The sequence below is a fragment of the Coregonus lavaretus genome, assembly GCF_964263955.1.
Source record: "Coregonus lavaretus genome assembly, contig: HAP1_SCAFFOLD_387, whole genome shotgun sequence".
Taxonomy (NCBI): domain Eukaryota; kingdom Metazoa; phylum Chordata; class Actinopteri; order Salmoniformes; family Salmonidae; genus Coregonus; species Coregonus lavaretus.
This window is the reverse complement of record NW_028158029.1, coordinates 96,129-106,744: the sequence shown is the minus strand read 5'-3', so window position 1 is coordinate 106,744 and position 10,616 is coordinate 96,129. Positions and strand designations below refer to the sequence as shown.

The 10,616-nt window shown below is 49.4% G+C and overlaps 1 pseudogene across 1 annotated transcript; it reads left to right on the top strand.

Moving 5' to 3' along the window:
- Window positions 1-8,290: 8,290 nt before the first annotated feature.
- Window positions 8,291-10,027, top strand: LOC311124510 (tetraspanin-10-like; annotated as a pseudogene). Its single transcript has 3 exons — window positions 8,291-8,362; window positions 8,766-9,382; window positions 9,728-10,027. The product of its transcript is annotated as a tetraspanin-10-like (transcript).
- The last annotated feature ends 589 nt before the right edge of the window (window positions 10,028-10,616 follow it).

Genomic DNA, 10,616 nt, shown 5'->3' with positions numbered 1-10,616 from the left:
ACGTTGGTTGAGTGCCCTGCACTTCTTTTCAATTATCAATATTTATTTACAGACACTGTAGTAAACTACAGTCTGATCATATTCAACTTAACAGCTACGTAATTCTCCCCCCATTTAGGCAGCCTACCAGTGGTGTAAAGTCCTTAAGTAAAAATATTTGTAAGTACTACTTAAGTATTTCGGGGGGGTATCTGTACTTTACTATTTATATTTTTGACAATTTTCACTTTTACTTCACTATATTCCTAAAAAAGAACATCCCTGGTCATCCCTACTGTCTCTGATCTGGGTCACTAAACACAAAATGTGCCTTTGGCTATCTGTAAATGAATAAATAAAATGAAAAAATGGTGCCCCCTGGTTTGCTTAATATAAGGATTTTGAAATAATTTATACTTTTAGATTTACTTTTACTCAAGTAGTATTTTATTGGGTCACATTTACTTGAGTCATTTTCTGTTAGGTATCTTTACTTTTACTCAAGTATGACAATGGGTACCTTTTCCACCACTGCAGCCAACTCTATTTCAGTAAGACCACACATACTAGGCACACTTGAACTCTCACGCCCAACTAGGAGGTAGGCTGCTGAAGTTGAAGCAGCAAATTCGTAGAATGTGAATAATGGGAAAATTATGTGATTTTAATACAATAGGTAGGCTAACGCATACAAAACAGAAAGATGACCGTTTCCAAATAATCTGTAGGACAACAAAAATATTTTAATCCCAAAGTTGTCTGTCTGACCGCTCGCTACCGCCCGCAGCATGAAAACTGTCGACCGCACCGCAATGATCTCTGTGGGAACCGGCAGGTAGCGCAGGCATCCGGCGGGAATGCAGCCCTCTAGTGCAGTCAATACACAACACTATGCTCATCATGTCTTAGCAGGATCAGATGGTGACAGCGGTCCCAGCAGGGTCAGACAGGGAGCTCAGGTGAATTTTGCAGTACAGAGCCTTGCAAAAGTATTCATCCCCCTTTGCGTTTTTCCTATTTTGTTGCATTACAACCTGTAATTGAAAATACATTTTTATTTGGATTTCATGTAATGGACATACACAAAATAGTCCAAATTGGTGAAGGGAAATGAAAAAAATAACTTGTTTCAAAAAATTCTACAAAATAAATAACGGAAAAGTGGTGCGTGCACATGTAGTCACCCCCTTTGCTATGAAGCCCCTGAATAAGATTTGGTGCAACCAATTACCTTCAGAAGTCACATAATTAGTTAAATAAAGTCCACCTGTGTGCAATCTAAGTGTCACATGATCTGTCACATTATCTAAGTATATATACACCTGCTCTGAAAGGCCCCAGAGTCTGCAATACCAGTAAGCAAGGGGCACCACCAAGCAAGCAGCACCATGAAGACCAAGGAGCTCTCCAAACAGGTCAGGGACAAAGTTGTGGAGAAGTACAGATCAGGGTTGGGTTATAAAAAAATGTCAGAAACGTTGAACATCCCACGGAGCACCATTAAATCGATTATTAAAACATTGAAAGAATATGGCACCACAACAAACCTGCCTAGAGAGGGCCGCCCACCAAAACTCACGGACCAGGCAAGGGGGTCATTAATCAGAGAGGCAACATAGAGACCAAAGATAACCCTTAAGGAGCTGCAAAACTCCACAGTGGAGATTGGAGTATCTGTCCATAGGACCACTTTCAGCCGTACACTCCACAGAGCTGGGCTTTACGGAAAAGTGGCCAGAAAAAACCCATTGCTGTCACGGTTTCGGCCGAGGCTGCTCCTTCTCCTTGTTCGGGCAGGCTTCGGCGGTCGTCGTCTCCGGAGTACTAGCTGCCACCGTTCTATGTTTCTATGTTCTATGTCACGTGTAGTAGTTGGTTCGCTGTTCTGTGCTCTCTGTATTTCGTTTTGTTTGAGAGAGTCCTGCACGTTGTGCGCACTTACTTTGGTTCTTCCAGTGTGCGTATGTTTCGCCTGTGGCCTGTTGCCGTGTTTGGCTTGTATTTTCGGACTTCACTAAATACATCTGTTTCGAATCTCTGTGTGTCCTGCGTGTGATTCCACGTTACCTCTACACTCAACCCTGACAGAATTACACACCATCTCTATGGAATCAGCAGGAGCACCCGCACCCACAGAGATCATCGAGGAGCGCCTTCGTGGACAGGAGGACAGGATCAACCAAATCGGGCACGCCCTGGACCGAGTGATGAACACCCTCCATCGATGGGAGACCAGCGGGGTACCCACACCCCCACCTACCGCACCATCACCATCGGTCAGCCCGCCTGTCCAACTTCCGGAACCCAGTGGGATTCGGCTCTCGCTCCCGAGGGCGTACGACGGCACCGCTGCCGGGTGTCAGGGGTTCCTGTTGCAAGTTGAACTCTACCTCGCCACCGTACACCCGGCGCCCTCGGGACACGAGAGCGTTTCCGCCCTCATCTCCTGTCTCACCGGCAAGGCGTTGGAGTGGGCCAACGCCGAATGGAGGAGAATAGACGCCGCTACCATCACCTATGCGGAGTTCTCCCGCCGCTTCCGTGCTGTGTTTGACCATCCACCGGAAGGGAAGGCGGCGGGGGAGCGTCTATTCTACCTCCGGCAGGGGATGAGGAGCCCTCAGGAGTTTGCAAATTTTATAGATCGCAAATTCTGTGTAGAGTTAGGGATTCCCCTCCTTCCGGTAAATAATCATTTCCCTGTACATGCCCTAGATAGTCGTCCGTTAGGATCCGGGTTGATTAGGGAGGTCAGTGCCACTTAGGATGGAGACGCAGGGGGGTCATGAGGAGACGATTCAGCTCTATCTGATCGACTCTCCTGCGTATCCGGTGGTGCTGGGGCTTCCCTGGTTGATTACCCATGATCCTACTATTTCGTGGCGAGAGAGGGCTCTTAAGGGGTGGTCTGCTCAGTGTGAGGGGCTATGTCTGGGTGTTTCCGTAGGGGCGACCTCGGTGGAGAGTCCGAACCAAATGCCCGCATTGCACATTCCCCCCGAGTATGAGGATTTGGCACTCGTGTTTAGCAAGACGAGAGCGGCACGGTTGCCACCTCATAGACAGGGGGATTGTGCGATAGACCTCCAGGCAGGAGCTGCGCTCCCGCGGAGCCATGTGTATCCTTTGTCACAGGAGGAGAAGAGGGCAATGGAGACATACATTGCCGAGTCTCTGAGACAGGGATACATACGGCCCTCCACTTCACCCGCGTCCTCGAGCTTCTTTTTTGTGAAGAAAAAGGATGGAGGTTTGCGCCCGTGTATTGATTACCGCGGTCTCAATCAGATTACTGTGAAATATAGTTATCCACTCCCGCTGATTGCGACTATGACGGAGTCATTACACGGGGCACGGTTCTTCACAAAATTGGACCTCAGGAGCGCATATAACTTGGTGCGCATTAGAGAGGGCGATGAATGGAAGACAGCATTTAGTACTACCTCCGGTCATTACGAGTATCTCGTCATGCCATACGGGTTAATGAATGCTCCATCAGTCTTCCAATCCTTTGTAGATGAGATTTTCCGGGACATGCAGGGGCAGGAAGTAGTCGTGTACATAGACGATATTCTGGTGTACAGTTCTACCCGGGCCGAACATGTAGCCCTGGTGCGCCGAGTATTGAGGAGGCTGTTGGAGCATGACCTGTATGTCAAAGCCGAGAAATGTCTGTTCTTCCAGGAGTCGGTCTCCTTTTTGGGTTATCAGTTGTCTGCGTCAGGGGTGAGGATGGAGGTTGACCGTGTGTCAGCCGTGCGTATTTGGCAAACCCCAACCACGGTTAAAGAGGTGCAGCAGTTCTTGGGTTTTGCGAATTACTACCGGAGGTTTATCCGGGGTTTTGGACAAGTGGCAGCTCCCATAACGTCCCTTCTGAAAGGGGGTCCGGTGCGCTTGCGGTGGTCAGCTGAGGCGGACAGGGCTTTTGGGAGACTGAAGGACCTGTTTACCTCGGCTCCAGTGCTGGCGCATCCGGATCCCGCTTTACCATTCCAAGTGGAAGTGGACGCGTCTGAAGCCGGTATCGGGGCTGTTCTCTCACAACGGTCCGGCACACCACCTAAACTCCGCCCCTGTGCCTTTTATTCGAAAAAGCTCAGTCCGGCGGAGCGTAATTATGACGTAGGGGACAGGGAGCTGTTAGCCGTGGTACAAGCCCTAAAGGTGTGGAGGCATTGGCTTGAGGGGGCTCAACACCCTTTTCTCATTCTGACTGACCACCGTAACCTGGAATACATTCGGGCAGCTAGGAGACTGAATCCTCGCCAGGCTCGTTGGACTATGTTTCTAGCCCGGTTCGTGTTTAAGATCACTTACATCCCTGGGTCCCAGAACGGGAAGGCAGATGCCCTGTCTCGGCGGTATGACACGGAGGAGAGGTCCGTTGAGCCCACTCCCATACTACCTAAGTCTTGTCTGGTTGCACCGGTGGTATGGGAGATCGATACGGACATCGAGCGGGCATTACGCACCGACCCTAGCCCTCCACAGTGTCCGGTGGGTCGGACGTACGTCCCGCTCGAGGTCCGGGATCGGCTCATTTATTGGGCTCACACGTCACCCTCCTCTGGGCATCCAGGTATTGGCCGGACAGTGCACTGCCTTAGCACAAAGTACTGGTGGCTAACGTTAGCCAGGGATGTGAGGATTTATGTCTCCTCCTGCTCGGTGTGTGCCCAGTGTAAGGCGCCCAGACACTTGCCCAGGGGTAAGTTACAACCCCTGCCCGTTCCACAACGACCCTGGTCTCACCTCTCGGTGGATTTCGTTACAGACCTTCCCTCCTCACAGGGGAATACCACCATCCTGGTCGTTGTGGATCGGTTCTCGAAGGCCTGTCGTCTCCTTCCCATGCCGGGTCTTCCTACTGCCCTACAGACCGCTGAGGCTCTATTTACCCACGTCTTCCGGCATTACGGGGTACCCGAGGATATAGTGTCTGATCGAGGCCCCCAGTTTACCTCCAGAGTCTGGAGAGCGATTATGGAACGGTTGGGGGTTTCGGTGAGCCTTACCTCGGGTTACCACCCGGAGAGTAATGGGCAGGTCGAACGTGTCAACCAGGATGTGGGTAGGTTTCTGAGGTCATATTGCCAGGGCCGGCCGGAGGAGTGGGCGAGATATGTTCCCTGGGCCGAGATGGCACAGAACTCTCTCCGCCACTCCTCCACTAAACTAACCCCTTTCCAGTGTGTGTTGGGGTACCAGCCGGTTCTGGCACCTTGGCATGAGAGCCAGATCAAGGCCCCTGCGGTGGATGAGTGGGTGCGGCGCTCGGAGGAGACGTGGAACGCTGCACACATCCATCTGCAGCGAGCCATCCGTCGACAGAAGACGAGCGCCGATCTCCACCGCAGTGAGGGGCCAGTGTACGCACCTGGAGATCGAGTCTGGCTCTCAACCAGAAACCTGCCCCTCCGCCTGCCCTGCCGGAAGCTGGGTCGGCGGTTTGTGGGGCCTTTTAAAGTCCTGAGGAGATTGAACGAGGTGTGTTACAGGTTACAACTGCCCATTGATTACAAGAATATTAACCCCTCGTTCCATGTGTCTCTCCTCAGGCCGGTGGTAGCTGGTCCACTCCAGGACTATGAGATAGAAGAGACTCCTCCGCCCCCGTTGGACATCGAGGGGGCTCCGGCGTACACTGTTCGGTCCATCCTAGATTCGAGACGCCGGATGGGGGGTCTCCAATATCTCGTGGAGTGGGAGGGGTACGGCCCGGAGGAGCGGTGCTGGGTGCCGAGGAGGGACATCCTAGACCCGTCTCTTCTGACCGAGTTCCATCGTGGTCATCCTACGCGCCCTGCTCCGCGTCCTCCTGGTCGTCCCCGAGGCCGGGGTCGGCGCACGGCTGGAGCCACGCGTCAAGGGGGGGGTACTGTCACGGTTTCGGCCGAGGCTGCTCCTTCTCCTTGTTCGGGCAGGCTTCGGCGGTCGTCGTCTCCGGAGTACTAGCTGCCACCGTTCTATGTTTCTATGTTCTATGTCACGTGTAGTAGTTGGTTCGCTGTTCTGTTCTCTCTGTATTTCGTTTTGTTTGAGAGAGTCCTGCACGTTGTGCGCACTTACTTTGGTTCTTCCAGTGTGCGTATGTTTCGCCTGTGGCCTGTTGCCGTGTTTGGCTTGTATTTTCGGACTTCACTAAAGACATCTGTTTCGAATCTCTGTGTGTCCTGCGTGTGATTCCACGTTACCTCTACACTCAACCCTGACAATTGCTTAAAGAAAAAAATAAGCAAACATGTTTGGTGTTCTCCAAAAGGCATGTGGGAGACTCACCAAACATATGGAAGAAGGTACTCTGGTCAGATTAGACTAAAATTGAGCTTTTTGGCCATCAAGGAAAACGCTATGTCTGGCGCAAACCCAACACCTCTCATCACCCCAAGAACACCATCCCCACAGTGAAGCATGGTGGTGGCAGCATCATGCTGTGGGGATGTTTTTCATCAGCAGGGACTGGGAAACTGGTCAGAATTGAAGGAATGATGGATGGTGCTAAATACAGGGAAATTCTTAAGGAAAACCTGTTTCAGTCTTCCAGAGATTTGAGAATGGGACAGAGGTTCACCTTCCAGCAGGACAATGACCCTGAGCATACTGCTAAAGCAACACTCAAATGGTTTAAGGGGAAACATTTAGATGTCTTGGAATGGCCTAGTCAAAGCCCAGACCTCAATCCAATTGAGAATCTGTGGTATGACTTAAAGATTGCTGTACACCAGCGGAACCCATCCAACTTGAAGGAGCTGGAGCAGTTTTATATACTGTATACTATATGGGGGATTGGAAATTATGCAGACAATTACATTAATGGAAGCTACAATCTATCCACAATATTAAAGCTGTTCTTCCACAGTGTGTTCAGTATGGAGTAATTGAGTTGTAACTGTCTGGCCTCTACTGAGCTGTTCCTCCACAGTGTGTTCAGTATGGAGTAATGGAGTTGTAACTGTCTGGCCTGTACTGAGCTGTTCCTCCACAGTGTGTTCAGTATGGAGTAATGGAGTTGTAACTGTCTGGCCTGTACTGAGCTGTTCCTCCACAGTGTGTTCAGTATGGAGTAATGGAGTTGTAACTGTCTGGCCTGTACTGAGCTGTTCCTCACAGTGTGTTCAGTATGGAGTGATGGAGTTGTAACTGTCTGGCCTGTACTGAGCTGTTCCTCACAGTGTGTTCAGTATGGAGTAATGGAGTTGTAATTGTCTGGCCTGTACTGAGCTGTTCCTCCACAGTGTGTTCAGTATGGAGTAATGGAGTTGTAACTGTCTGGCCTGTACTGAGCTGTTCCTCACAGTGTGTTCAGTATGGAGTAATGGAGTTGTAACTGTCTGGCCTGTACTGAGCTGTTCCTCACAGTGTGTTCAGTATGGAGTAATGGAGTTGTAACTGTCTGGCCTGTACTGAGCTGTTCCTCACAGTGTGTTCAGTATGGAGTAATGGAGTTGTAACTGTCTGGCCTGTACTGAGCTGTTCCTCACAGTGTGTTCAGTATGGAGTAATGGAGTTGTTTATGTCCTCCTCTGAAGGAGCACTAAACTGCACAGTGCACACACTGCATGGCTTCTGGAGTCAGACTGGTTCCATGCTGAGAGGTGATAAGCTATTTAACGTGTTCATATACAGTTGCTATAACAACACCACCAGTCAGCTGTTTAACATGTTCATATACCAGCTACCTACTGGGACAAACCTGGACCTGAGACCTACCAGCTACCTACTGGGACAAACCTGGACCTGAGACCTACCAGCTACCTACTGGGACAAACCTGGACCTGAGACCTACCAGCTACCTACTGGGACAATTCTGGACCTGAGACCTACCATCTACCTACTGGGACAAACCTGGACCTGAGACCTACCATCTACCTACTGGGACAAACCTGGACCTGAGACCTACCATCTACCTACTGGGACAAACCTGGACCTGAGACCTACCAGCTACCTACTGGGACAAACCTGGACCTCCTCTCCTCTCCTCTCCTCTCCTCTCCTCTCCTCTCCTCTCCTCTCCTCTCCTCTCCTCTCCTCTCATTTACATTTACATCATTTAGCTCCTATCCAGAGTGACTTACAAATTGGTGCATTCACCTTATGATAGCCAGTGGGACAACCACTTTACAATATATATATATTTCCTCTCCTCTCCTCTCCTCTCTGTCCTGTAGTCTCTTAAACTGACTGGAAGACAGGGGGAGAACCGCCTCTCACACATTGATTAGTTGAAAGGACAGGGGAAGAATATTTTCTGAGAGGACAGAGGGAGAACCGTTTCCTGGCAGCTAGGAAGATGAGGAGGTTCTAGTCCATGAGATGGTTTCGTTTTCCCTGGTTGAGGAGAGAGACCACACAGTCTGAGACCAGCCCACTCATACCAAAGGTACAGGAACTGTCTGTCTGTCTGTCTGTCTGTCTGTCTGTCTGTCTGTCTGTCTGTCTGACAACCTGTATGCTGTTAGTTATATACTCACTGTACATCATACTGAATAGAGTTTACAGTCCCTTCAACGTTGCAAGCATAGAAAAACAATCTAGAAAGCACTTGCAACCTTTAACCCTGTCAATTTGACTGGTAAACACACGGGTACACTCACAATGGCTAGCAGTCCACCCATTATGCCATTCTTGACTTGAATGGGGGGACCTGTTCTATAGATTATATTTCTATGGTTGAGAGTAGGCTAAACCTAAAGACAATGACCACTATAGACTGAACTTGATAAGTTGTTTTGGTCTCAGGGAAACCTAATTGTGTATTGTCCGTCCTGTATTCCTCTCTGAAGACAGACACAGATAGAGAGTTGTCAGGAGTCCTTCAGGGGAGTGAGGACAGCAGCACAGAAGAACAGGCTCCAGAACCAGGACCTAATGATGGACCAGAGAACCAGGGTAGAACCAGGGAGGTAGAACCCAGAGCCCATAGCAGGCCCTTCTCCCTGAGCGACTGCCTTCTCAAGTACCTCCTGTTCTTCAGCAACCTCCTCTTCACGGTGCTAGGCCTGTTGGTCCTGGCCCTGGGTCTGTGGGGGCTCATCAACAAGGAATCCTTCGCTCAGGAGAAAATAGGACAGATCAGCACCGACCCCATGCTGGTGTTTGTGATGCTGGGCTTGGTGCTGTCCACCCTCTGCCTGTCAGGCTGTGTGGGGGCTCTGAGAGAGAACTGCTGCCTGCTCCAGGTCTTCTCAGCCACGGTGCTGGTCCTAGTAGTAGCCTAGGTCCTAGCGGCCATCTTGGCCTACAGCCTGCAGGGACAGATAGAGGGATACCTGAGGTCAGGTATGCTGGCTGCCATGGTGCGTTACCAGGATGACCTGGACCTGAGGTTCATCACAGATGAGATCCAGATAGGACTGCAGTGCTGCGGGGCCAACAACTACAGAGACTGGCAGGTCAACATGTGAGTGAGATGTGACTGACCAGACCACTGACATGATGACTTGTGATGACATGGTTCATTGACTGACACATAGCCTTGTGAACTGATGTCTGTCAATGGGGGTTGTTAGGGTTTCATCATTTTGATAATTTTGATAGTTTGATAGTTTTGATAGTTTTAAAAGAGATTTTATCTCAGAGAATAACCTGTATGAATAAAGATGAAATAAAATAAATAAAATATAAATCTGTCAAAGATGTTACAAAACTAGGGTTATTGCTTTTATGTCACATAACATTATCCAAGCAGCCAATTTGATTAGTTACAATCCTTGACTTCTCCCCTCCCACGTCCTCTCCCTCCCAGGTACTATAACTGCTCTGCCCCGGGGGTGCTGTCCTGTGGGGTCCCTGCTGTGTGGACCCCCTAGAGAACGTCACGGTGTGGAACTCCCAGTGTGGAGTAGGAGCCCAGCAGATGGATGAGTTCTCTGCCCAGAGCGTCATCTTCCTGGGGGGCTGTCTGGGGGGCATGTCCTGCTGGATAGAGCAGCACACAGAGCTGATAGGAGCTGTGGGTATCGTCCTACTGGGGGTTCAGATCATCACTCTGTTCATCACCACACGACGGACTGAAAACATCCAGTTCAGTAAAGCTACAAGATAACATCTAGTGGAGTAAAGCTACAAGATAATAACATCTAGTGGAGTAAAGCTACAATATAATATCTAGTGGAGTAAAGCTACAATATAACATCTAGTGGAGTAAAGCTACAACATAACATCTAGTGGAGTAAAGCTACAAGATAACATATAGCAGAGTAAAGCTACAAGATAACATCTAGTGGAGTAAAGCTACAAGATAATTATATCCAGTGGAATAAAGCTACAAGATAATTACATCCAGTGGAGTAAAGATACAAGACAACATCTAGTGGAGTAAAGCTACAAGATGATAACATCTAGTGGAGTAAAGCTACAAGATAATTACATTCAGTGGAATAAAGCTACAAGATAATTACATCCAGTGGAGTAAAGCTACAAGATAACATCTAGCGGAGTAAAGCTACAAGATAACATCCATCTGGTTTGGGCTTAGTGGGACTATCATTTGTTTTTCAACAGGACAATGACCCAACACACCTCCAGGCTGTGTAAGTGCTATTTTACCAAGAAGGAGAGAGATGGAGGGCTGCATCAGATGACCTGGACTCCACAATCCCCCAACCTCAACCAAATTGAGATGGTTTGGGATG